The 27363-nt window shown below is 39.7% G+C and overlaps 1 protein-coding gene across 2 annotated transcripts in view; it reads left to right on the forward strand.

Annotated features, from left to right (window-relative positions):
* The first annotated feature begins 13171 nt into the window (after positions 1-13171).
* LOC143164689 (endonuclease domain-containing 1 protein-like) overlaps positions 13172-27363 on the forward strand; it is a 172803-nt gene continuing 158611 nt past the window's right edge. For both annotated transcript variants that reach the window (XM_076347643.1, XM_076347706.1), the window contains exon 1: positions 13172-13221. The gene's annotated coding sequence lies outside the window, so the exon portion shown is untranslated. The remainder of the gene's footprint in view (positions 13222-27363) is intronic.

The following is a 27363-nucleotide window of genomic DNA, read 5'->3' on the forward strand; positions in this document are numbered from 1 at the left end:
TCCATCATAACTTTATCGGTACAATTTTTTGCATTTGAAATGCTGAGAGCTTCCAGATACTGGTGTTGATGAGGAGGGAGTAGGGCCTTAAAATAACAAGAAGGGTAATGGCTCTGAAACGAGTGAGGGCCAGTGGAACGGGGAAAGGGCTGGGGTGGTGGTCGGCCGTACTTGGCAAATGCAGTGGAGAGCTGATGTTTTGTGTTGGTTACACGGGTCATTTGAAACGGTGTTACCTACAAAAATACATTTACTCAACCCGGGTAGTATTTACTTGCTTTGTATGGGCATATCTGCATATCTTTGTATTTTGGGGGGGGGGGGGAATCTACCTTAAAATAGGAAGTTAATAGGGAGCAGTTGGTTTGTTACGAGGTTTGAGAACACTGGAAGGTGCGCAGTAACAGAGCATGTCAGCGTCTCTGATTTTTGAGTGTATGTGGAATTGCTGGTGGAATTGATGCACCAGGAAATTGCTTTCTCTATTTTTGTTGGTGAGATGCAGTTAACGTAAAATGAGCCCTTCGGATTCCATATCCCGTTTCTCTTTATTATAACTAAGATCATTTATCTTCTCGGATGGCTAGGGGGGAAAAATTACTTCATTTCGTAACTTAGTTCACCTTCTCTTCAATTGCTGTCAGTTCATGATGGGGCACAATGTGTGCTGTAAACTGTGTTCTACAGAGCTGTTTTGGTGACGAATGCAATATATATGAAAAAAGGGTGATGAAAAATAAGTATTGTGCCAGTTCTCTCTGCTTTTTATATAAACAATGCTGATTTATCTCTTAAAGAGGTACTTAAAGTTTCATTTTAGGATCTAATGTCTTGCCAAATTTCAGTGACAAAAAGGTCCCTATTTCACTGTTTGTAAGGACTTAAAGCATCTGAAAAGGAAATACCTAAACTAGTGTTCGTATTGGTTTTGCGATAGGAAGTAGTGAAATCTTTTTTTTCTGTTTTAATAAAAAGGGAAATTGTGGACTTATTTTAAAAACATGTTTCTTTATGCTACTAGTAGCCTATTATATGGTTAAAATTAAGAGGAGGTCCTTAGTCCAGGCTAGATTTTATGTTTTCAATTGCTGTAATCATGTGTTTACTATATTTCTTTTATATTTAAAAAGGAAAACGGAGAGTCATGGTTTTTTGTCCTCTCGTGTGTAGTATGACTAGCTGTAGTCGATCATGCCCTATTTGCGTGGTGTTTTTCCATAGACGTCTTGCTCCTGGAATTATTGGTAGTACCAGAACATGAGCTTGAAAATACTGTAACATAAAGGGTGAGAGTACTTGCAAACGTGAACGCTGGAATACAAAGTTAAAAAAAAAAAAAAAATTAATCTTTCCCCAGCAGTTGTTTCAGTTCAGTTTGATAACTTTGGATCCCGACTCATGGCTTTCTGAATGACTGGAGATGGAATTAATGGGGCTGCAACTGTTTGTCACAAATTTTAGCATAAACAGTATTTTTCTTTTGGCTTTGGATTTCATGAAAATACAGCATAAAATCCACCATCCTTTTTCAGTCCTTCAGGATGCTGCACCTCAGCCAGCAGGTGTGGCTTTGGTGTCTGACAGCAAGGCTGGAAATCGGAGTTGCTTGCTCTGAGTTTTACCAAGGTCGGAGATTTCATCCTTCCGTAGATTCCTGATCTGGGCACTTAATGCTTGCAGAGGGTCCTAATTCAGGAATTTTCGTGAACTATCTTGAGCTCTAGAAGGAATGTGTTAAATGTCCCCAGGATCGTGCTTCTTCAGACATAAGTTTGGAGATTTCTGAAAGACTGGTATCTATATAGCAAAAATACTAATTACAGTAATAAAGCAGTCAAGCTGAAAATGTTTCATGTGTTTCTTATATAAAAGTGATGTATTTGGCAGGACTAAAGTGCTAATTGTAATAATATACTTGTTTTAAATTGTTTTAATCAATATGGACATTGAAGTTTTGCTATTGACAATGGTTTATTTTATGAATGCTGTAGTCTAAACATGTGGAAAGTTTTGTGGATGAGGGGAGATGGTACTACTCTCGAATTGGGTTTCACAGTAAGCTGAATTTCAGCGTACTGTTACTTGAGAACTGTTTTTTCATTATTATTGTTATGAAGCATTAATGAGGCACTGCTGATGGTGAGGTTGTGGGGTTTTTTAATTCTTGCTAGGCTAGAAATTTGTTACTAAAGTATAAATAAAATGAGAAACAAATGGTTTAAAGGGCATTTATAACACCATTTGTAAGCCATGATTTTACAAATACTCCCCTGAATATGTCTTCTTTAAGGAGTAGGTCCTACTGAAGAACGTAAATCGTGCAATTACATAGAAAGTAGGCAGAGTTGATAAATACAAAGATACTAAAGCAGTCATAATATGTTTTCTGTCCTAAATTTCAAATTCTTACTCTCTTGCAACCAAACCCATGATGTGCTTACATGTAAAGAATGCTGCACGGTAGTCTAATCTTAACAGAAAACTTCGGAAGTCGGCATGCTAGTAATATCGAGATTTGTCATCCGCCCTCCCCGTCGTGTGTCATTCCCCCCCCCCCCCATGTCACCTCACAAATTGTCAGAAATGGCAGTTAGTTGCCTGGGTGGGAAGATGGGGTGAACAAAATGGGGAGAGGGAAACCTGGTAAGCATCATGCTCTACTATTACAAAATTTAGGTATTTCTGGGCCCCCCCCTTTTCATACAGGAACATATGCTGATTTGCCTGCACACTACACCAAAACGTAGCAGTCTGAGTGCAGCTACTGTAGTGCCGAGCCTGAAGTGATCGTTATTTTTTCGTAGTGCTTATTAGCTTCTGTTGAACATTGTCCACAGAACTTCTCCCAGTACAAGCAGCGCGAGTTTGGATCTCTCTGGAAAACATAGCCTGAATCTGGGCTAATTCTTTTTCATCTGTGTTGTCATCAGGTATAATTTTGACAGCATATACATTTTCAGGAAAGAAAGATGACTTTTGTATTTATTTAGTAACATTGTGTATGGGATACCCACAGAATGTGCTAATCTGAATAATACCTGTATCATGTTCAGGGTACTGAATTTTAGCATAACTGTAATAGCTGTTGTAGGAGCCTCTGCAAAAATAGAGTTGTAAAATGAAGGCAGATACTGGCTTCATAAATTACAGTGTGCAGAGGAAATAAGGTAGCGTCGAACTGATGTTCAAATCTTAGCCTATTCAGACAAAAACCAAACGCTGTCTCGGTTTTATCTTGGTTACTATTTAAATCGGCAAAGTAAGGTGTTTCCCAGTGGCCAGGTACTGGATGGTTGGCGGTAGTTGATCCAGAAGACGTGTGTTTGAAGCTGAACTTATCTTTGTTTGATTATCGAAACTTGGGAGATTTCTTGCTACCCAGCTAGTGTCAGCGGCTGTGAAGTCTCCTGGGAGGGAGAAGATGCATCTAGCCAGAGTGTTTACTTTTAGCGGGAGGAGGAATGAGAGGTTTCTCGCTATTGTCTGGATGTGTTTTGTAAACTGAAAGCGCTGTTAAGGCTTTTAACAAGGTGTAGTTGCTGTGTCATTGTGAGTTCTGCAGTTTGGCGTTTTTAGTGTTGTGTCTCCCCCCGCCCCCCCTTCCTTTTTTTTTTTTTTTGCATAACTTCAAGTGTTAATCTGTTAACATCTGCTGTATATTGCTGTATCATCTGTAGTTCTTGGGAGATCTTTATATTTCAGTTTCTGTGACTTTATGGCAGTGCCCCAGGGTCCTGGAGCAAGTGGGATTACGTTTATCCTATTGATAGAGAACAGGATTCCACATCTGTGAGAAGCAATAGATACTTATTTCTTGGTAAGATGTATGTATAGAAAAGACACGTGTAAGAAAAGCCTAAGTGGGGCAGCAGTGTTAAAATCCTGCAGTATTAAATACTGCTTGTGTTTGAAGGCAGATGTCGGTGATGTTTCGATCGCATGAAGTAATTACGCTCGTGTCAAAGAGGGTTTCAAGCGCAGCAGAGGGATGCGGGAGTGTCGCTGCCCTCTGCCGGAGGCAGTCAGCGGCACAGCGCTGTCTGCTGGGCCCGAACTGCCAAAGCTACCAGAAATCGCTGTGTGGGCTCTTGGATGGAGTTCCCTTCCTCACTTGTCACTCCAGCTTCCTGCTCAGCTCAAGTTCAAAGATACTGTCTTTCTTCTAGAGCTGTAGCAGTGGCCCCTACTCCAGCCGGATTGTCTCGATTCCTCCTCTTTCCTCCTTAGCTGTGTCCACGGGCATCTGTTCACTGAAGCCTGTAGTTGTTTGTATAAACAGAAAGCCGAACGGCGGATCCAGCATTACGGGACCTGCTACTTCTCCAAAGATTATTGTCCTGGAGCCAGAACTAATTCTGGTACCTTCAACAGAGAATTGCACACCCTTCCCCTAAAAAAGGAAGTAAACCGGCTTTAATCTGTGGATTGTTAGCCTTGTCAGTTTTTGGTAATCCAAAGATACCCGTAAAACAATATTCACCTAGAAATCCATCTTTTGAATGTGAAAGACACTTAAATTTGAATAGTGTTAACACAATATGGAACAGGAATGAGGGGCCAACTTAATATATGTGGTTTCACTAGCACTGAATGTATCTGCTGTTTTGATAAGCCTGTAGCATAGCACAACTGTTTGTTTGGTTTTGTTTTCTTTTTTCTTTGTTCAGTTTTGTTTTTTTTTTTCTTTGTTTGATTTTGGGGTGTTTTTTGTTTGGTTGGTTTCGGGGGGTTTTTTGGGTTTTTTGTTGTTTGTTGTGGCTTAGGAAAACACCTTTTTGGTTTTCAGGAAACTGCAGTTTTCATCTATTACTGGCGTTGAGGTTAAAGGGCGTTAACAAGGGCAGAGTTCAGCTGTACTACTGCAGTGGGAACCTCTGTCCTCCCAGTCCTTCTTGTTAATAGAATTGCTGACATTCATGAGGAAGTCCTTGCTGAATATTGGAGAGAAAAAAGTCAGGGATGGTGACCGAGGAGAAGTAACCATGAATTGTGAATTGAAATGTTATTTACTGAGTAAAGCTGAATTACTCAAAAGCAGTATTACTTTGGTAATGAATGAGTGACACCTACAAGCATCAATAATTTGTACTGGAGACCAAACTTGCATAACATAGCGGGAAAAAGATGCTGGTAGAGGTGTTTGATAGGTTAACCCAGGCCCCTAGCACTGTGATGGGAGAGAAGCATCTTTTAGAGCACTCTTTTAGTTACAGAAGCATGGAAAATAGATTGTCCCGGGGCAGCCTGGATGGCAGGATCTCGCCACTACTGCAAGCAAACGTGCAGCTTGATTCCTGCAACAGTTTTCAGGCTCCAAATTGAAACCGTCATTGCTCCTCTCAAAAGGCTGTTCAGCTGTCTGATTTCACTGATTCTTAGAAATCTAGTTTTCAATTCTAGCACAAACGTAGCTCACAGCCAGCTTACATTCATTTGTTGTACAAATAGTGTCCTTTAGTGTAAATGTCTCTTTCTCTCCCCTGTGTTCTGCACATGCTGCATCTGCAGATAGCAGTTATGTTCATTTATAGCCCTTATTTTGTTCTAAGCCAGCAGTTCTTAACTTTTTCATGCCCTTCCCCCTTTTCAGGATGTATTGCATGCCCCTGTAGTTTAAAGACCACTGGTTTAAAAAACAAGCCCTTCTAGCCTTTTCCTGTAAAGCAAACTTGATGTTCCTGTGGGTGAACTTACTTTCGAGAACGTTTACGTAAGATTATTCTCGTAGTTGCTGGATCAGGTAAATATTATAAATCCCATTTGTCATGTCTAATATTATCCTGGTCATAGTCTCTGGAGGGTATATCTGGTTGTATTTATCCCTTTTGTTGATGTTTTCCTTTGAAATTACAAAGTGCTCCTATTATCACGAACAGGTTTAATTCTGTTCCAGATGCTGTGGGCTGATAAAGTAGTCATGTGTCTTCTGGCAGTTCCCTACAAGATCAGTTACCATGAAGAAATTGTATTTGTTCAATGTATATGAGGTCTCCTTTGAAGAACGTGTTTGTGATGTGCATACAGTTCCTAATAGACAAGGACTGTAATTTATTTTTTTTTTTTTCTTATTCTGCTACTTTGGAAAAATCTTCCTGGCTAGATTAAAAAGGGAGGTCAGCTCTGAGGCTTTCAGATGCAGTCTCTTTGGTAGCTATGTCAACATTAGTTATTTTATACCTCTAATGTTACCATATAAACTGGCATCTCTTCTGGCCCGCAAAGTTTATCCTGGGTAAAGTATGCTTGGCTTATTTAATTTTCATATTTGATCTGTAAATCTTTGCAAAGGCCTTAACCAGTGTTGTTAACTGTTCATTGTTCTTTTTAGTAACGTGGGCAGAAATGCATGAAGCTTTTGAAAGAGGTTGCAATGATTCTTTCTCACTTCAGGATTTCTCCATTCGTCCCATTTTTGAAATGTTCCTTTACGGTTGTGCCTGCTGTCAGTGTCTGTACTAGGTCTTGTCTTCAGTCTGCTGCTGCCTTGCAGGAAGCAAAAATAGGGGTGAATAAGTCCATCCTCTTCCTGCAGGTGGCATTCATGATTCCTCTCTTTTCTTCAGTTGTTTTTCTGCCTTTCCTGCAGCAAAAGGAGACTTTGCCGATTTGCTGAATGCCAGGTTATCTTTGTGTTTCTGTGGATCTGGAAATTTAAAGAAAGAATCTACAAGAGAGTAGAAATTCAAGCAAGGAAGGGCAGCAATAGGTAGGTCCCCTTCATCCACTCTGTCCTTGCTGGGAGTGGTAGGCCTTACATGGTATCCTGGTCTGTTAGTATTACAAAGTTTAGCCGTGGTCAGACTCGAAGATTAGCTTTCAGTCATAACGCGTGTTTTCTACTCTTCCTGCCCCTTACTGCCACCAGGTACTCAAAGCATGAAGATGAATGCAAAATCTGTCTCGTGCTCTTAGTGGTGTTTAAGGAAATCTTCCTGCAGATTGCGGCTGTATGGTTCATAACTTAAAGATTTCTTGAGTGAGCAGCGGGATCGTCATATCTGTTTTTTCTGTAGACCAGGGCCTGTAAGTCAATTACTTCACATCCTGTGGTCATAAGGTATATGTTTCCCTGGCATCTCCACGGCGCTAGATGGATGGAGCTTCTCGGGATACTCGCTTTTAAGACTGGCTCTGTAGCAGCTTCTCTTGCAGAATTGACTTTGGAATCTAATTTTCCCTGCTAGCGTTATCTTAGTTTAAAATGGATGAAAATCGTAAAGATGTGGTTTTTTTCAGCTAATTGGTACTCAGCTGACCCCTCTACTTCTATGTTCTGTGCCTCTCAAGGGTTCTGTTAAATAATATGTATATTAATAGTACCATCTACTGCTGAATCCCTCCTGTGGTTTATAAGAGCATATTTAAGTATGACATTATGTTAACTAGCTTCACTGATAGCTCAGGATTCAAGTTGTTTGTATGTGCAATTCTGCTGCTAAGCTCTTCATCTCCTGTGAGTGTTGTAAATAGCAGAGGTTGGGACTGCAGAGAAGGAGATTCCTAACAGCCTGGGCAGCAGGGGCTGGGATTCCCCAGCACTGCAGGGGAAGGGGCTGGCTCGAACTGTCTTGAGATAGATCCACAGTCAACTTGCCTTACTAGGGTGTTTGATATATGTGGATCAGCGTCGCCAGCAAAGAGGGCACAGCAGAGGAGGCAGCAAGTGAGTGGAGTGCTGTCTGTGGGCGACAGTTCCTGAAAGAGGACTGAAAGCATAGAAGCACAGAAACCCGGACTAGATAAGATGAAAAATCAGAGTCTGTGAAGAAGAGACAGATGACCAACATCGGGAGACCAGAGTAGGCGAGGGTCTCTTTCAGCAAAGCTTAATATAAAAAGTTAAAAACATTTCCTGTACACAAAAATCAAATTTGAACAACTCATAGAACTTTTCTGTATTTCATGTGGTTATTAGTAATTCATGTTTCTAGTACATATTATTATACACTTTTGCTAACTTAGGAGGCCTATCAATTGAATTTTATAAGCTGTTCAGTATAGTACTTCTTGGGTGGGGAAGATAGCAGTGTATCCACGTAGGAAGCTGTGTCATCCCATACTCAGCTACATGACAAGATAGCAGCATCTGAAGCTCTCGCCTTTGCTAGCCTGTCTTCCTATATGTTGAATTTCTGCTTGGATCTTCCACAATCCTAGCAATTAGCCATGTTTCCTGTTCATTTGCTTACTGCCCTTTCTTACAAGTGCTGGTGTTTGACGTGATTGTGTAAATACAGAAGGACGGGTGCCTTTTCTTGAAAGAACCATTGAATTGATGGAGGAATTAACTCAGAGATGTCAAGTGCCTGAAGCTCTGCTGTGGAAGTTAGTTCAGGAATAAAGCAGGAATTTAAATTTAGATTTTATGGTAAGATATGTCATTGTGCTACCGCTAGATTAATGTGTTGGCCCAGGGTAATGCTGGCTTTTGAAGAGCTTATCTTCAAATGTTTAAAAATCTGTTCTTGTGTTTTACCATAAACTGATGTGGTCCAGCAGTCCTCTGGCTCGCATACTGGAAATATTTTGTTTTTCTTTTTACATGACTCATTACCATGCATTTGTAACTATGGTTATTTTCTCTTAAAGGATTTGTTCTGCCCTTTAATTACCACAATTTGGGGCATTTGGGTTTGACTTACTACCAATGTAGAAATTCCTTCAGGACTGCTAGCTTCTAAATAGATCTTTTAGGCTATGTGTCCATAAAATTACCAGTCATCTTATTACTTCTGCATTAGTCTAAATTAGGACTTCAGTGAGGTTACATTGCCCTACTGCATGTGTGAATCTTAAAACTTATTTTAGGTGTCAAAGTGTTGGTTATAGTGTGTTTGGAGTTTAGCTGCTAGAGGTGCTCTGACTTGCTCAGTAGCGGTGGTGTGTACTTAGACTGAAATAACGAGTGAACTACCATAGCAGATGTTACTGCTGATAATTTGGACTCCACATAGCTTGAAAAAATCATGAAGAATCATTGCCCATGCATGCTTGTTCTCACTAAGGTATTTCATTAATAAGTATTAAATATGTTCATCTGTTTTCTGTAAGACATTTCTTGTTACAATCAGAAAATTAGAGTATCTGTTTTGGAGATGTAACTGATGCTTTCTGAAGGATTGCGTTGCAGTTTTTGTTCATTGCTTTATTGCTGAAGGGGTCATTTTAGATAGCAGAACTTTCAATTGGGTCAGTTTTGTTCATTATTTCTTCAGTATTTGATAACTATTTTTTATTACTGTTGTGGTTTAACCCGGCAGGCAGCTGAACACCACACAGCTGTTCGCTCCCCCCCCCCCCCCCCCTCCCAGTGGGATGGGGGAGAAAATTGGGAAGAAAACTATAAAATTCGTGGGTTGAGATAAGACAGTTTAATAGGACAGAAAAGGAAGGGAAAATAATAATAATAATAAAAGAATATGCAAAGCAAGTGATGCACAATGCAATTGCCCACCACCCGCCAAACGATGCCCAGCCAGTCCCTGAGCAGTGCCCCCCCCCCCGGCCAGCTTTCCCCAGTTTATGTACTGAGCATGACGTCCCATGGTATGGAATGTCCCTGTGGCCAGTTTGGGTCAGCTGTCCTGGCTGTGCCCCCTCCCAGCTTCTTGTGCCCCTCCAGCCTTCTCAGTCGGTAGAGCATGGGGAGCTGAAAAGTCCTTGGCTAGTGTAAGCACTGCTCAGCAACAACTAAAACATCGGTGCGTTATCAACACTGTTCTCACCCTAAATCCAAAACACAGCACTGTACCAGCTACTAGGAAGGAAATTAACTGTATCCCTGCCGAAACCAGGACACTTACCTTGAGTTCCTGGTCTAAGATACTTACTGCTGATGGTGTTTGTGATACTACTGCAGAATGACTGGTAACTTCTAGTAAGACTATTAAACTGGAAATGGCTTCCTAGGTTTCTCAGTCTTGTCACTTGGTATAGGAAGCCTGGTGTTGTATAATTGCTATATAATTTGTACTTTAAAATCAAACTCTATCTTAAGGACAGTTGTGGTTTTTTTACTTCCATTATTAGAGTTAGAAGAAAGAGTCTAACCATCAGAGCATCCAGAGTCTTGAAAATCTTTGAATTCCCAGCCTAACATTTTGAAGGGCCATTTCATACCCACTTTTTTAATGATAATTGCAGGTTTTGCCTTATGCAGCTCTCTTTGCTCATGTTTGTTTCTTGAATGCTTTTACAACCAGGAATTATATCACTTACTACCTCTTCAGTCAGGTAAGCAAACAAAAATTCTAGTCGATGTTCACACTATTGATTTTTCCGTTCTTCTGATCATACTAAACTGCGCCTGCTCTGCATACTTGGCTCAGATCTGAGCTGGATTTGCACCTTGGTTTGCCTGCTGCCCACACTTAAAACAGCATGGGACACAGTGTCCCTTAGCATCTCTTAATATCCTCCAGAACGTCTGAAGTCTGTGGTGAGTTGGCTTGCTGTGCTGGGCTTTGATGTGTAGTACAGTTGGAATCGCTCATCAAAGCAGAAACATGGTTTAAGAAACTATTCTTAATCATCTCGCTGCTGTTAGCTGCTGCTCCGCAGCTGAGACTGCATGAAATGACTGCTTGAATCGTCCTCCATTTCCTGCCTCAGAAACTTCATGGTCCTGCCTTTCATTTTGGAACTGGTGCTGTTGTGTCATTTCCCAGCTGAGACCAGTGTGGAGGCTGCAGGTGCTTCTTCTCTCTGCTTCATTCAGCTGATTCCTGCAGTTGAACAGTTTGACATAGACCACTGATGGAGCAGAGAATAACGGAGCAGGAGCTCATGCAGGCAGGCATCCATCGCTGCTGGCAGGCAGGCAGCAGGAACAAGCAACCACTTTCTCTCTGTTTATACCGGTGTTCCTCTTTTGCTCTTTTCCTACTTGTGGTCTAGAGTAAATCCTTTGGCTGCTGTCACTGGTCTTGGCTGAGAAATTATAATTTTTTTGTGTAAGACCACTGCTAGCGGTCAGATGACGTCCTTTTTTCTTTTTTCTTTTTTTTTTTCTTTTTTCTTTTTAACTTACGGTGAAGTGGACCAGGTCTGTACATTCTGGCAAGCACTGGACTCTCAGTTGAAAGGTAGAGGTTACCATCTGTTGCCATTTCTGCTACCTAAAAGCGCCTCTCTTTTCATGCTTGAGTCTGAATTAATCTTTCTTAAACAGGGCACACACAATAATTAGATGACGTTTCCAGGCAGCCATAAATTGGGGTCACAATTGCTTTTTTTCACAGATACGTCACTCTGACCCACGGTCACTTTGTAATGGGCTAGGCTTTTTCCTCCTCTGTAGCTTCCAAATTAAGGAACTGTTTACCTGGTGGGAATATGTATTATACCCAGGCATATGACTGTGCATCTTCTGCTGTTGAAGTTCATCCCACTTCTATTATTCAAGTCTATGAGGTTATCCAGTTCTTTTTGTACAGTATTCTGGTTCTCCTTTCCTAACTTGTTTTTTTTTGTCAACAAACATCAATAAAAGCCAGGATTGCTAATGAAAAAACCCACCAAAGCTAATCCCCAAGCCTAACTGATAAATTTATAATTCTAAGCATCTATACCTATCCATCAACAAAGACCATGAGTAGTTAGATGTGGAGGTCTCTAGAATAAAGAGTAGTGCAGTCCATGTATTGAAAAAAGCTGGATTTTTGTGTGTTCTCTTTTATCAAGATTTAAAATAATGTCCTAGAATGTATTGGGGGATTTGGAGAAAGCAGATGGTGAGGTCCAGTTCTTCCTGAAGGCATTTCAGCTTGCTCTGAGCTGGTGAACTCAGTGAAGTAAACCAGATAGAGAACCTGCAGATTTGAGCGTAGAAAAAAGCAGGAATTTCTTTGAGTCAGTGGTGTAAGAGCTGATATAAGAGTGGTTAAATTTTTGTATTAGTTGGGTAGAAACAGCGAGGGTTTCAGATCCAAATGTGTGGATAAATACGTTAAAGAAGAAACAATGTAAAAAATGGAGGAAGGACTGAGCCCTCTCTAAAAGATGAGAAGATGAACAGAACCTGCAAGCCATATTAAGACATGTCAAACAATGATAAATAAATACCAAAAGATTCTTCAGTCATTCAAATTAAAAAACCAGAATGGGGAAGCAGAGCTGTCGTTGCAGGTGATAGCATTTTAACGTTTGGTTCAGTCCTTTGTAAGGATGTGGGGAAAAGGCAGGATGATTAATGGACATGACAGTTTAGAAACTGAGGCAGATGTAAAAGTGAATGATACTAAAGCGCAGAAGTCCAGGTGAGCTGATAAGCTCTGAAAAAGACTTGGACAGATACATACTCTTACTATGGCTTCAGTAGACTTGTGAAATGTTAGAAGAGAGTGAGACATGGAGTACATGATAAAGAAAACAAAATACAATTAGCTTATCAAAAGTAAATTATGCTGGAGTAATCTGACACCTTCTCTGGTAAGACCTGCTTTTTCAAAAGTCAGTGTTTCCCCTGCCTTTGGTAAGGTGCTTGATAGGAATCTACATAGAAAAATCTCATTTAAGCTGTACAAGAAAAAACACGTTTTGTAAGAAGAGTTGTAACAGTGGTGACCAGGCAGACAAGAAGTAGTGACAAGTAGTTTTGGACGTAGAAGGAAAGGGGTGGGGGACAGTTGTTAGAGAGTACAAGGTTTTTTGAAGATTGGCTTAGATGTGAGGGGTGACTAATCATCTGCCTGTTAGGGCGTTGCACAGTAGACTTAAGATGGAGGGGGGGGGGGAACAAAACCCAAAAAAACAAAACACTTGAAGGGTTGTGATACTACAGAGATTTAATGGTGCTTCACTGCTTGGAATGGCACAGGTGTTGCATCAACGTGTATTTTAAACCTCCTAAAAACTCTATTCCTTTCGTCTAGAGTTTGGTTTTCATGACTGGGAAGCATTGAGTTAATAGTTGACAACATGTGAACGTTAAAAGAAAGTGGTAGCAAGAAATATTGCTCTCTTTCATTTTGTAATTGTGTGGTATTTATAAGAAGCTGTGAGGTCATTGGGTTCCGGTATGAGCCACTTCCTGAAAACCTTGTTTTACATGGTAAATCTAAAAATGTATTTCTTAGAAAAACTCAGCTGTGTTTTGTTTTCTCTTGCTTCTGACTGTCCACCTTACTTTTGTTTCTACTCCAGAGGTTATATACCACTGCAGAATAGTGATACCTGTGATGGAGGGTAATGCTGCAGAGGGCACAAGCTGCATTGGAGAAGGTACCACAGAGAAATGTAGTTCACAAAACCCAGTGCAGTCAGTGGTAGCGTGGAAACAACTGTGACACGTAGAAAGTATTGACAGTCTCAAGCTTTAGTAAACTGCGAGTCATACATTGACAAATGATCCGATTATGTTTAAAATAATGAGGTAAAACCAGCATCAGCAAAACTACTTTGTGTTCTTATTTTCCTGTTGAGTTCCAAATATGTGAAAGGCAATTAGTTTCTTGCAGAGCTTGTTAAAATTAATTTTTTGGGTTTTTTGAATGCAAAGTTTTCATGCTGTCAGTGGCTTCTAAACTTGTAGGTTTTAGAAGTAGCCATCAAATTTTGTAAGACATCAAGGATTTGGCAGTAAAGAGAAACAAGCTTATATGTGTGTGTGAAAAAGGAAACAAGCGGCCATACTTTATTACTCATTTGATTAACATAGAACATATTTTTGGATTGTATAACATCATTATTTATAATGTAAAAGAGATTATTTCAGCCAAAATGTGTTCTTTAAAATGCAGAAATACAGTCATAATAGAGCAATATAAATTAATTAAACTGTGGCAGGTCAGTGTGTGTGGGAAGTAGGAAAGATGAAGAGCATGTCTGAAGGAAAAATTAGAATTCTAAGGGAGTTATGGCTGTTCGGTGGGTTTTTTGTGTGTTTTTTTTTAACCAATTGGATGAACTGAAATAGCTGAAAAAAGTATGTATCTTTTAAATAACAGTGTAATCCTAAAATGTGTGGATGAACTTTTTGGGTTGAGTTTTTTGGTTTGCTTTTTTTTCATATTCATTGGCTAAAATACTAGTTAAGGCTAATATCTAGGCTAGCAGAGTAAAGACTAATTAGAACAGCTTTGTAAAGGAGTGCTTTGATTTATAAATTATCTAAGTTTTTGCAATATATGAAGAGACAGAGCTTCTGCTGTGAAAATGAGCGTTTGAACATCGTGTCAATTTGAAGGTCGAAGATAGACATGAATATTTGGGGTTAATAATAACCTGATTTGAAATGAATGAGTTTATTTTGTTTGATGACCATGGAAGATACATTGAAACTTGATAGACTTCACAGAAATAATAACAATGGGAAATTCTTAAAAATACAGATAGTTCTTAAATTTACAAGCACTTTATAATAACATGGTTTTAGCCAGTCAGCGTGCTGTTTTATAACAGCTATAAACTCATTCTATCTCCAGAAAGACATGCTGCCTGTCAACCTATAGTTGGCAACATTCCTATAAATTTCCATGGTGATTTTATTGGTAATTAGCATTTGTCAACAGCTTGTCTGTCATAACCCTTACATGTCTCAAACCTCTTCCGCCCATACAGGAATCAGTTTGCAGATTTCTAAAACTACAGTTCAGACCTCAGCTTTGTGGCTTTTATCAGCTCTGTATGAAGAGTACAGGTGTTAAACTTACTTGAGATGCCTGTGTTCACTGTTCTGTTGATACTATTTTTTTCCTCATTTTTCTTGTCTGTGTTTCAAACTTGTGTCTGTGGAACCAACATCCTCATCACTGTGTTCTTACTTCTGGTGTTCGTTATTTAAAAATTTGCCTCTTCTTATGAATCTGAAAATAAAGACTGCGTACTAAAGTTGCTGGGAACTGTGGGAGTGGGCGTGTGTTTGGGATCAGGCTCTAACTTTACAGTAGCAGGTTCAGCTCATGTGTCTTAATATGAGGCATTGATGTACTTGTCCCAGTACCATAATGCAATTGCTGCGTTGCCATGACTATCACCATGTGATTTTTGTTTTAACTATGTGTGCTTCGATCCGTTAGTTCTGAAACACTAATAACTGATAACAAGTTACCACTTTAAAGCACTGGCAGCTTTGGGACTTTAGGGGGGGAAAAAAACCCTAAACTTAATAGCACTTTTTGGTATAATGCTTCACTTTCTGATTGATGTTCATAGTGCATGTCTGAGGATCCTGAGATACTGCGTTAAACTGAACACTGTGCTTCTGGTATCTGAGCCTCGTGTTTAGAGGTAGCTAGGTAGCTTGTCATGGCACTACATTATACATACAATTACAGCTCTCTGTGTATTTCCTTTTATCGCGGGTCTTGGAGAATATAGTAGCTTGCATTGCCTTTAGCAGGGTGTTAAGAATTGTAGCTACTAAGACAAGTACTTAAGGGAAGTACTTATGCTGAAAAGTCGTACTGATTGTGGGATTTGAGGTCCAGGTGGACTTCTTCAGTTCAGTCTGGTAGAGCCCTCGATGACTTTTGCATTCCTCTGTAGCTTGGTATTGTTGTTCACCTGAGATAATCTGGGAATATCTCATTGAATGAGTTTTTACCAGTTCTCTGTCTGGTGCATGGTCTAGTCACCTGACAGGTGGGGAAAAAAAATCAGGTGAAGTTCTTCTGAAGGAGCGTGAAGATGAACTGCAATAACCTGTAAAAGAAAAGGATTTAGATTAAGTGACCTAAAGCCTTTGGACTACAGAGTTGTAGTACAGCTGCTTTGTAGAAATGGACTTGGGGTTGAAGTCCACAGATCTTAGGTAATTACCGCATTGTAAGAACACTGCGTGTTTATTCATACTTAAAATATCTCGTCTTTGGGTGAAACTCTGGCACATAGACTTAGCTGAAAATTGTGCTGGAATCTGTTCGCTAGTTTTCTATGTTGCTTAAAAACCTAAACCTTGAAGTACTTTGCAAAAGGCTATTTAGCCTTTGTATGCTGTTCTGAAATGTTAAATTGCTTTACTGGTTTTACATTTGGTGTGCAATAGTTACCAGCTATCTTTATATCTTCGTTATATTCCCAACTGCATACCTAATGTTGAGCTTGTGGAGGTTTTATTTACATGAGTAAAGCTGAGCAGTGTATGGCTTGACAGCTACAATTTCCCTAAATAAAAGTAAAATGGAGTAAATAAAGAGTTAAACAAAGAAGAGGAGCTCTTAACAGCGTATCACTGCAGTTTCAGATAGTTATCACTAGGAGGACACATAGACCACGATATTAAGGAACTAATTGTTTACCTTTTTTGTATTAACCGGTTTGATACTAGAAAATTGTGTGTTGAAAGGTTGCCATATAATAATGTGTTAATTAAGATATTTTATTTTACTTGAAATTAAAAAAGAGTTGTGTAATGGACTAAAAATGAGTATGATAACATTTGGAAATCTCACGGTGATTACTTTGTCAGTGAATCAGAAGAGCGCTTATTCTCGAGGGTGTACGCCAGCCAGTAATAGATGATATTTAGGTAGAAGTAGTAATACCTTTTTTTTTTTATCGTTTCATTTTACAATTTTGTAAATTGTAAATTTGCAGGAATTCCTTACACCTTTTTCTGAAATGTTCATGGTGGCTTCTGCTGGGCAGGACACTGTAAGATGGGTCACTGGCTGGGATTTGATATGGCATTTGCTGTCATCTTGATTCATGTTTAATCTGTTCGTGATCTTTTAACAGTGTTTGCAAATAGCTTTTCCTCTAGTTGTCTATATGTGTTTACTTAGATTCTGATCTACAGTGTCTGTATCGGGTTGAGTAATATGGAAATTAGTCTAATTGATTTAAATAGTTTGTAGACTGCCCATGTTGCTGAGGCAAGCTGTTACCTAATAAAGATTTCAGAATCTGACTCTTTCTGTATAGAATCATTATTGATATCACACATGCAGACGAAGATGATAACTGAAGCATATGCTTTAAATAAAATGACATGAGAGAATGAAAAATGGTTTCAAATTTAAAGTTAGTGAAGGATGCATGAAAACAACACCAGATGGAGAGAAAGAGAAACTAAGACACAGATTATTAATGTGTGATGTGTTACTGTTGTATAGAATATAACCTTATAGGCTTCCAGTGTGTAAAATTCATTGCAACTTCTGTAAGAGTTGCTGTGTTGCGTAAAAGTGAAAATGCATCACCCGACTCTTCCAGAGTAATGATCCCCGAGACTACAAAACAAAGCACAACCCAGTTTTAAGTGATTCTTGCAAACTTAGTAATTGTTTTGCCCTGGTAGAGCTGGGGAAGATTGAATGACATCTTAATAAAATATATTATTTGTGAAATTAATATGGTTTTACATCTGTAGGTTCATAAACTTACTTCACTGGGAGACATTTTCCTCAATACTGAAGCTTGTTTCTGTCTTTTCATTTTGTTAGACTGAACAACAAACCACTGAATCTCCCTTTGATAAAACTTACGGTCTGGAATTGTTGCATAGATGCTTTATTGAAATTTCTGTGTTTGAACACACTTGTTCACCTTCCCCTCATTACCTGTGTCTAACAGTTTAATTTTTCACACATTTGCTGGTACTCGCTGTGTTGCTTTCATCCTTACAGCAAAACCTTTTTAATTTTCTTCCAGGCTATAGTTCCTGTCCATCCATCTGTATTCTCTCAGTTCAGTTGACTTTATTATTTTTCATGGGAATCAGCCTCTGCTTTGTAACAAAAACTTAGGTGTTCTGCATGAGGCCCTTAGTGTTGAAAAAGGAGGACCCAGCCTGGTTCCAGACTCTGTCAGTCGAGTGTATGTGCTGACTCTCTGGACAAGACTGGGAATTCTGCAGATCTCGGGCTTTAGCCCCCTGGATCATTTAATTCCTCAGAATTTGAGTTGAACTACAAGTTTGTCAAGGCAACCTTTTTTTCCTGAAGCGTTGCTGCTAGGGACTTTGCAGAGATTTTCCTGTATTTTGCAGAATTTTCTGGAAGTCTGGAGTAGGACCTGACTCAGTAAAGTACTTAAAGTTCTTTTTTTTGCTACGTAAGTTCTAATGATTGAGGCTTCTCAGACTGTCTTTATGATTTTTTTTTTTAAAAGACCTACTAATCACTCATCCTAAAAATAGCCTAGAATACTGTAAACAATGTTTGAAGTATGAGCGGAAACACTGTATAATACTACTTGTTATGTCATTAGAGGTCTGCACTGTTTTTGTAAATGATCTAGTTACGATTTTGAAAAGTTTTGAGCATGGAAGGTAAAGATAAGGCCTGCTATTATTACCAGAGAAAAGACTACGATCCTTTTTACTTTAATGGGGAGAATGAGGATGAGACTGCAACGCTTACTGTTAATTGCAGAATGTTCAAAATGAGGGTTGTTTTTTGTTGGGTTTTTTCTTTTTTTTCTTTTTTTTTCCTTCCCAAAAGCTGGATGAAATGCTGTGTACCGAAGAGTTGCACTGGACTAACGGAATGAGATGAGCTGCTTTCGGAATGAATAAATGCTGAAGTATAGTTCTTGTTCATACTAGAGAATGACTGGTGGTACTATCAGAGTATTAACACAGAGGGTAGTTGTAGTATCACAGAATACTTGCAGTGTTCTCAAAAGGCAGCACTGCGTTGGTAGTGAAGTAATTTTTTGATTATTCAGACCCTTTAAATTAGAAAATTGCTTGCTACATTATACTGAACTATACGAATTTATTTGATTAGGTTTTTGTTTAACAACATAGAAATTTTTAACCTTTAACTGAAAGTGAGTCTTTTGGAAGTCATTCAAGGCGTCACATTAAGATAACGATTCAGATTTTGAGAGAGTTACCAAAACAGATCAATACTGAGATCTTGTTTTGTGAGTAAAATCAAATTAAATAATGTCTCATAAATTCAGCTGTGAGACTCGCAGATTGACAGCTGGTACAGCCTTGGAAGAACGATCAGGGCAGGGGAAGATGGAGGAAGGCAGGAGGTTAAAGCAGGCAACCATCTGATGGGCAGACACTTTCCAAGGAAGCAGTACAGATGGCAGTGAGCGGTGGTATCTGTAGCGTAGCACGTTAGGATACTGTATGCATTTACCACTAGGAGCGTAGTCATACGTGAAATCCTAATTTTTGCAGCGTTTAGACTCCATTACAACAGATTTGCTAGACTTGCATTTTGCAGCCTATGAGGTGTTACAAAGAGCAAATCAAGTACGAAGCAGCCTTCTTCCTTCAGCTTCGGAGGCATATAATATGAACTGGAGGAAAGGATTCTTGGTTGAAAGGAGGCATGGGCTGAGGAAGTTTAGACGTGCTGAAATGGAGGGTCATTATATATCAGCTTTTCTCAGCTGGTTGCCAAAACTGAACTGCTTCTCCGAAGTAGTTACAGGTTTATTTCCAGAATATACTGAGGATGAAACATTCATTCTTCTCTAATCAGAAGACAAAAAAAAAAAAAGGCAGGCTTTCTCTGTCTCCACAAAAAGAAGGATTTTTATGCTGTCATTTCAGTGAGGAGTCAGATTTGGTACTCGTTTGCCTTGGTGTAGAACTACAGAACTCTGTCAGCTCTGATGGAAAACACTGTCTTTGCAGCAGTGTATTGCCAAAGTTAGCATCATTTACGTGGTAAAGGCAAACAGAATCAGATCATGGTATTGTAGAGTGATGTAGAATTTGATGTAGCTTCTCTTATTGCCAATTTCTGCTAGTATAACCCTAAAAGTGAGAAACCAGTTCTGTGTAATTCTAACAAAATTTAAGAAATAGTCTGCGTTTATCTCTTTCAAAGATTCTAAGGATAAAGCAGAAATCCTACAATCTAGTTTACAATCATAACAAACAAAAAATTGAAGGGTTACTTTAGCTTTTTTCCAGAAGGAAATCTATCTTCATATTGCTGTACTCATAGTTGATAATTTTTTGCCCTCGTACTTTACATTAAAGCCTCTCTTTGTCTTCCCCCCCTCCCCCCGCTTAGTTTTTTTAACTAAAAAAGGTTTTCGTTGCTAAATGGATTTTCTGATTTTAAGTGCCACAAGTGGTAGCAATACTGGGATAATGGATGAGTTTGGGAATGGCAGTTAACTGTATGTTGTGTTGTTGTCAACGTTAGAACATAATCTTTTGCTTTGACCAAAAAGGTTTGTTACAACAGGAAAGCAATTTCAACACCAAACGGTGTCTGTCATGTCTATGTAGACATGTAAATAGTTCTGAGAGCTGGAGCAAAGAAATTAATGTTCTGCTCTAGGACACAAGCTTTACCTGAATCAATCTGATGTTCAGTTTTGGTAGAGATCCAGGGTTCAGAAGTTGCATAGAGCACCTTGGGTTGCAGAAGAGTGTTTTTATACTTAGTTTTTAAGTGTCTTACGGGAAATGTTAGATGCTGTAGTTCAGTGTAGTTGGTTTATTTAAGATGAAAGGTAATTGAACCAATATGGGATTAAAGAAGGCTTTCCTATCTATTCATGTGATCCATCTTAACAGCTTTTAACCACACAGTGGAAAAGAATGCGAGTGTGTCTGTAGACATTTGGCAGTCATTATCTCTAGAAGCCATTTCCAGAGCTTTCATTTGTTTCTGTTAATTTCCATTAGCTGGTATTAGTTTCTTGAATTTGATAACAGTCTTGACATATTCCTCAATTTTAAATTGAAACAGAGAGTGGCAGAAAAGAGAGGGAGAACAAAGGAAAGACCAGAGTATTCATCCCTGTATATTGTAAATAGAATGCTTGTGTAGAAATCAATAGAATAAATGCATGTGTAGAAATGGGGGCTGGAGTCTGTTCCGTGTACGTAGGTTGGTCGAGTGTTTTTTTCCAACAGAAACAGTGCAAATTGATGAACAGAGAGAGTTTTCAAACTCCATTTCTTATCAGTTATCTCAGAGCTGTTGGCTGCTAAGGGTGAAGCTTGCACAGCTTGCTTCTAACCACAGTACTGATTAGTTTTAATGGAATTATGTCTCCATATTTCAAAAGATGTCTTGAAATTTCTTGGAAGAGGAAGGTGACTGACATAAATGGACCTGAACAGGAAAGGAAGGATGTTATTCCTGGTATTGTTCAGGGTATTTTTCTCTTCTGCGGAGTACTTGAGAAGCAGTTGAGTCACTGACAGGAATGATAAGCTAGGAAGTTTTGAAGGGACTGCAGTGATCAGACTTGATAGTGCATACTTAAGAAGTCAAACCCCTCGCTGACACCAGATCAAAGTCAGTGAAGTGCATGTTAAAACAGCACAGGATCTTTTCTGTATCTTCATGTTTCAAATATTCAGTAATTTTTCATATTTGTTTGGTTAAGAAAATTTTGGGATTGATTTACATGTGGGGTTTTCTGAGTAAAAAGCACTGCTTTGACTGCGTGTGTGGGTTTTGGGGTTTTTTTTAACCAAAAGCTGAGTAATATCTTTGGAAACTGATCATGAGTAGTAAAATATTTACAAGAGTAGTATTAGGTGTTTTAATCTTGCACATTGTGTTACATGGGTAACAATATAGTCTAAATATAAGAAGAAAATATAAAAAGGTCAGAAAATTATCTGAGGAGGTAAAATTTTGGACTAGATTGATCTAGAATATAACTCCCTATTTGTAAAGACAGGCCTTTATAATTTCAGAATGCTTTAGGCTGACACCCCCACCCCCACCCCCCCCGCCACCTGTGTTGTAGTATGAGAGGTCACAGATAGCTTGGTTTTGAACCCCTGATATCCCATTACACTGTCTGTACAATTTCGCTGGTCGTAGGTCACTGAGCTGTCACGGATGTAAAGATTAAATGAGGCAAACTGCTGTATATTGTGCATAAGAGAAATTGTACTTTTATACGTGCATTTCATTATTTCTTTCTTCTGTCTAAGGTTCTTGCCTATCTATTGTTTCCTGGTTAGGTATAAAAGACTCAGCAGTTTCAGGAAATAAAATCAGATGTGATGGTTCACTTCTCTCATGGAATGATGAAATACCATCTCTTCAACAGAGAGAGGTTGTGGTCAGACTAGGAAGGCAGAACGTCTTTGTCCTCGGTGTCATTTCCTTGGCTGATGACCATGGGGTCAGCATGTCTTTAATATTCTGGGCTTGTGTCTGTCATTTTCGATACCAGAAGTACAAATCAAATCTTCCTTTTGCCAAGATTTTCATGTTTTGGACAAGAGCATGCCTTGAACTTGCCTAGGAGAAGCCTATAGTTACCAACGAGATCAATCCCTCCAGGAACAGCAGTATAGGTGAATGGCTGTGTCACTCTAGACTCGCTTACTGTCAGTGGAGGGCTACCTTAAGAAGTTTAGGATGGAATTCCTCATTTTCTTGTGGAGAGACTGGATTTAGTGAAATGAACCATACTAAAGGCTTCACTATTTTAACTAGTTCTCCTTTACCTACAGTGGGTACCTAGACAGCTGGTTTAGATGTGGACACCTACGTTGTAGAAGTCAAGCGAGGTAAATCCCAGTCCCAGTATTGTGTGACTCGATTACTGTGCTTTGTAAGAAATCTGGATTTATACAGGTGTGCTGTGGTGTTTTCCTGCAGAAATCTGTAGAATCCAGGGTCTTTTGTCTTCCAGAATAAATCAATGTATGCCAAAATAAGCTTTTGCAGGCAGAATGGAGAATTATTAATATTGCACTTTCCCTTTTTTTTCATGTGTGTTGATCTCTAATCTTTCTTGGCTTGTATGAATTGAGCAGTTACAGGGGAATGTACTGCGCTAGAATAATAAACTCTAAATACATAATAGCACAGCGCTACCTTGGTCACTCTGCCATTAAAATCCCAAAGATGATAAGTTTTTTGTTCTGTTCTTGTAATCAAACTCTGCAATGCAGTTGACTGCTAGTCTTAAAATACTCGTATGGATTGATTAAGGAGGTGGTGAATTACAGGGCTGTGTTCTGATGTTCCCAAATGACTTTGCCATCTCTGAAAATGCTGCCTGCTGTTGAAATAATGGGGAAAAAAATTACAATTGAGTCATATTGGTAAAATTAGGGTGCATCTAAACCTTCCTGTAAAATCTGTAAGTGCCCTGCTGAAATGATTAGGTAGGATCTTTCCCACTTAGTGCTTGCACCTTGGTGTAGATGTTGTTAAGGGCATCGCCCAAATGCCTCTTAAACACTGCCAGGCATGGGGCATCGACCACCTCTCTAGGAAGCTTATTCCAGTGTTTGACCACCTTCTCGGTGAAGAAATGCTTCCTAATGTCCAGTCTAAACCCTGCCTGGCGCAGCTTGAACCATTCCCAGGTGTCCTATCACTGGATACCAGGGAGAAGAGATCAGCACCTCCCTCTCCACATCCCCTCCCCAGGAAGCTGTAGAGAGCGATGAGGTTGCCCTTCAGCCTCCTTTTCTCCAAACTAGACAGGCCCAAAGTCCTTAGCTGCTCCTCATAGGACATTCCTTCCAGCCCTGTCATCAGGTTTGTTGCCCTCCTCTGGACGCATTCAAGGACCTTCACATCCTTCTTAAATTGTGGGACCCAGAACTGCACACACACTCCAGGTGAGGCCGCACCAATGCTGAATACAGCAGGACAATATCCTCGCTTGACCGGCTGGTCATGCTGTGTTTGATGCACCCCAGGATGCGGTTTGCCCTCTCGGCTGCCAGGGCACACTGCTGACTCCTATTGAGCCTGCTGCCAACCAGCACCCCAGATCCCTTGCTGTAGAGCTGCTCTCCAGCCACTCCTCTCCCAATCTATACTTGTGTCCGGCGTTACTCTGTCCCGGGTGCAGAATCTGGTGTTTGGTCTTGCTAAATTTCATCACATTAATCATAGCCCAGTGCTTCAATCTATCTAGATCCTTCTGCAAGGCCTCCTATCCCTCAAGGGGATCAGCGGCGCCTCCCAGTTTGGTATCGTTAGCACACATGTTAATGGTGCATTCAACTCCTGCATCCAGATCGTTGATAAATATGTTGAACAGGACTGGTCCCAGGATTGAACCCTGAGGAACACCACTGGTGACCAGTTGCCAGCCAGGTGAAGCCCCGTTCACTGCAGCCCTTTGAGCCCAGTTCTTCACCCAGTGCACCGTAAACCCGCTCTTCCCACAGTTGGACAACTTGTCCAGAAGGATGCTGTCGGGGACAGTATCAAAAGCCTTACTAAAATCCAGAAAAACTGCATCCACTGCCTTCCCTTCATCCAGTAGGTGGGTGACCTTATCACAGAAGGATATCAAATCAGTTTGGACATTCCCTTGGTGAACCCGTGTTGACTGTGCCTGATGATTGCATTGTTCTTTAAATGCCTTTCAGTGGCACCCAGTACTGTCTTCTCCGTAATTCTTCCAGGAACTGAGGTTAGACTAACAAGTCTGTAGTTTCCTGGGTCTTCCCTCATACCCTTCTTGTAAATTGGAATAACGTTGGCTAGCTTCCAGTCAGCGGGGACCTCCCTAGACTCCCAAGACCTCTGCTAGACGGTTGAGAGGTGTTCATGCAGCTATACAGCGCAAGATGTGATTTGCCGCATCTTTTCACAGCAGAATCAGTAGTTCTGCTGGTTTGATGGTGGGACTTGTGCAGAGGGTCTGCTTCAGTTGTTCCCAAGAAGCGAGTGCCTCTTCACTGCGTGGTTCATCTCTGACACATGCTGATATTTCTCCTTGGTTATTGGTGTTTATTCTTTTAGAATTATTTTCTGCACAAGTAGATGTCTTTTGCCGATAGTTTAATTACCGTGGACTATTTTAGGTATCATATTGATGACATGGGTGAGCAGAAGGAAACGGAATGGGGTTGTCATGACTACTGTGACTTTTTGATTTTTTTTTTTTTTTTTAAATTTCTGTCCTTCCATTTAAAAATATTTTTATCCCTAAATTTTAGGGATTAAAAAAATGTGCTTTGCTGATTGTAAATTACCAGTCACACTTCAGACTCTCCCAATTCTAGCAGAGACAGTTTTTTGAAGACATTTTTTCTGGAAATCACAAAGGGTGAAAAGAAAGAGCGTTCTCTTGGCAACTTACGTAAAGGAAAATTGGGTTGGTTTAATACCCATGTGATCGTTGAGTACAGTTTATTTCGGTGCTTACACACAGGCGTGATTTGTTTCAAATCAGGTGGTTTTGCATAGAATTTCTAGAAATTTTTTAAAATGCTGATAGTTTTTGCTTTAACTAGTAAATTTCTGTGAGCTTGCAGCTACTACTAATAACAATTTTATTTAACTCAGTGTAATTCCTTATTTTTCCATGAGTAGATCTTACAATACTCATGCCTTAGTTGGGGTTAGAAATGAGCTTCTCCTGTGGAACTGATTCAGGCCTGTAATTATTGTGTAGCAAAGAGAAGACTGAAGTAATGTAAGGTATTTTCAGTCATTCAAGGGGGCAAATTAATGTCTTTATGACTAATCGAGTAAACATGTTACTCTAATGCATAAGAGTGGGTGTCTTTTGTTTCCTGGGTACATTCATTCTTGACCTTTGCATTACTTGGACCATAAACAGGGTAGTGCAGGGACAGATGTGGTTCAGAATTCCTGTACCATCAGTATGTTGTCAGCATTGATCAAACAGGAATCCTTTTACAGTGAACCACTCGTGTCTGGCTTTTAAATCAGAAGAGGAATTTTCTGATTTTTAAAACATGTCCATTTACAAAAATTTCTTACTTAAATATTTATGTTCAGGGATAAACTATGTGATTAGTACCTACATAGTTCCCTACTGGATTTAAGTTGATTTATGCCTCTGTCCTCTTTTATATGCTTACTTGGCAGCGACAGCAGTGTCTGCAGCACTCTGCTTTGATTCCTAAGCTAGTTCTAGCTTGTGTTGATGATACAACCAAATCAGCTGAAGCTGAAAAGGGTTTAATTTGTCCTGTTTCTCAGCCTAACAAATTAGCCCTTGCTGAATTGCCTGTTACATGAGTAGACTGCCACTTGTCCCCTAGCTAGCTCAAGCTCGTTCTTAAACTGTCTGGCAATCAGTGTTGGAACTAAACAGTAGAAAAATTATTCTTCTGTCATCCTTTGGTTGCTGGTGTCTCTTAGTATTTTCTGTACCTTTACTGGAGGTTGATAATTTCAGGTATCCATTTTCTAAGAGTGAAATGTCTTTTCTTGTTTTGGATTATTAGAAACAACATAGAAATAATTTTTCTTTGTGAAACCTAGTTAATGTTATTGAACAATAAAAACAATAGGATAAGGAGTCTAGCGTAGCATTGGATTTTGGTGCTGTACTGGTTTATCTCCAGTGTAAGCCATAGGCAGTTCATTCCGCTGAGGAGCTTGTGTCTGAAGTCCCACAACTGAGCCACTTAAAAGAGCAAACCTACAACAGAGGATGTGAATTTGTAGACAGCGTAATAGGACTTTAAAGACTCCTGATGGTTAAGATGTTTCTGTGCGGTGTCTTCATTTACAGTACGTGCTTACAGTTGGCTTTCAAGGTATGTAATGCCAAACAGCAGTTAGGTGTGATAAGTGATGATCTTGTATCTCCCAGCACTTCTTTCACGTCCTGTATATTGATGACTGTTCACCCCGCTACCCGACCACACTTCTCCAATCCATATTCTGTCTCTGCATGTTGGATTTAAAAGTGTGATTTGCCAGTGGTGTTGATTAATTCCACTTTGCTGAAAGGCACCAGTCACGCAGAAAGCAGGAGAGACTTTAAAAGAATCCTGATTCCCTGCCCTGTACCTGCTTGCTCCATTTCTACTTCTCTGACAGATGCTGCTACGTAAGTTAGCTATCTTGTGGTTAAACGAGCGTAATCTTTATTTTAAAATAGAAAATAGAATTTTGGCAGAAGTTGGCAGCACTAGAAAAATGCTCCTGCTTGCCCTGAGTGGACTGTTTTTTTCCAGGGGGTTTGTGTATATGCCAGAGGCTGAAAAAAAGAGAATTAAGTATGTGTGGGCACTGGCAGCAGGCCACACTCTTCAGGCCATGCACCGTATCATCTCTTCCACTTCCTTCTTTCATTGCCTTGCAAAATGTATAGGCTTAGATATATAAAACAATACATTTATTTCAAAATTGTGTTAAATGAGCTCATCTTAGTCACTCAGCACTTGGCAGCATTTCGTAACTGCTACACGTCTTGTAAATTTATAGATTTTTTTTTTTTCTTGCAAAGGATAAAATACTGTACAGTTACTGAAGCAGAGAGAAAGCATCTTCCTTCACCCATAACATACTGAAGCATGAAGAAAGATGCTGAAAGCCAAGATTTCTAATTTGACCCTCCTACTTAGTGCTTCTGAACATGAAGATTCCTACTCACTGAAGCTGCCTGCTTGTGGCAGGCAAAATTATCATTCACCGCGTTCACAGCTGAGAGTTTTGACAAGGTCGGTAACCAGTTCTAGCACAGCATGGCTCCTTCTCCATCGCCGCCAGCTTGGTAGCAGGAACAAGTGAGACTTCT

Source organism: Aptenodytes patagonicus, chromosome 1 (genome assembly GCF_965638725.1).
Source record: "Aptenodytes patagonicus chromosome 1, bAptPat1.pri.cur, whole genome shotgun sequence".
Classification (NCBI taxonomy): Eukaryota; Metazoa; Chordata; class Aves; order Sphenisciformes; family Spheniscidae; genus Aptenodytes; species Aptenodytes patagonicus.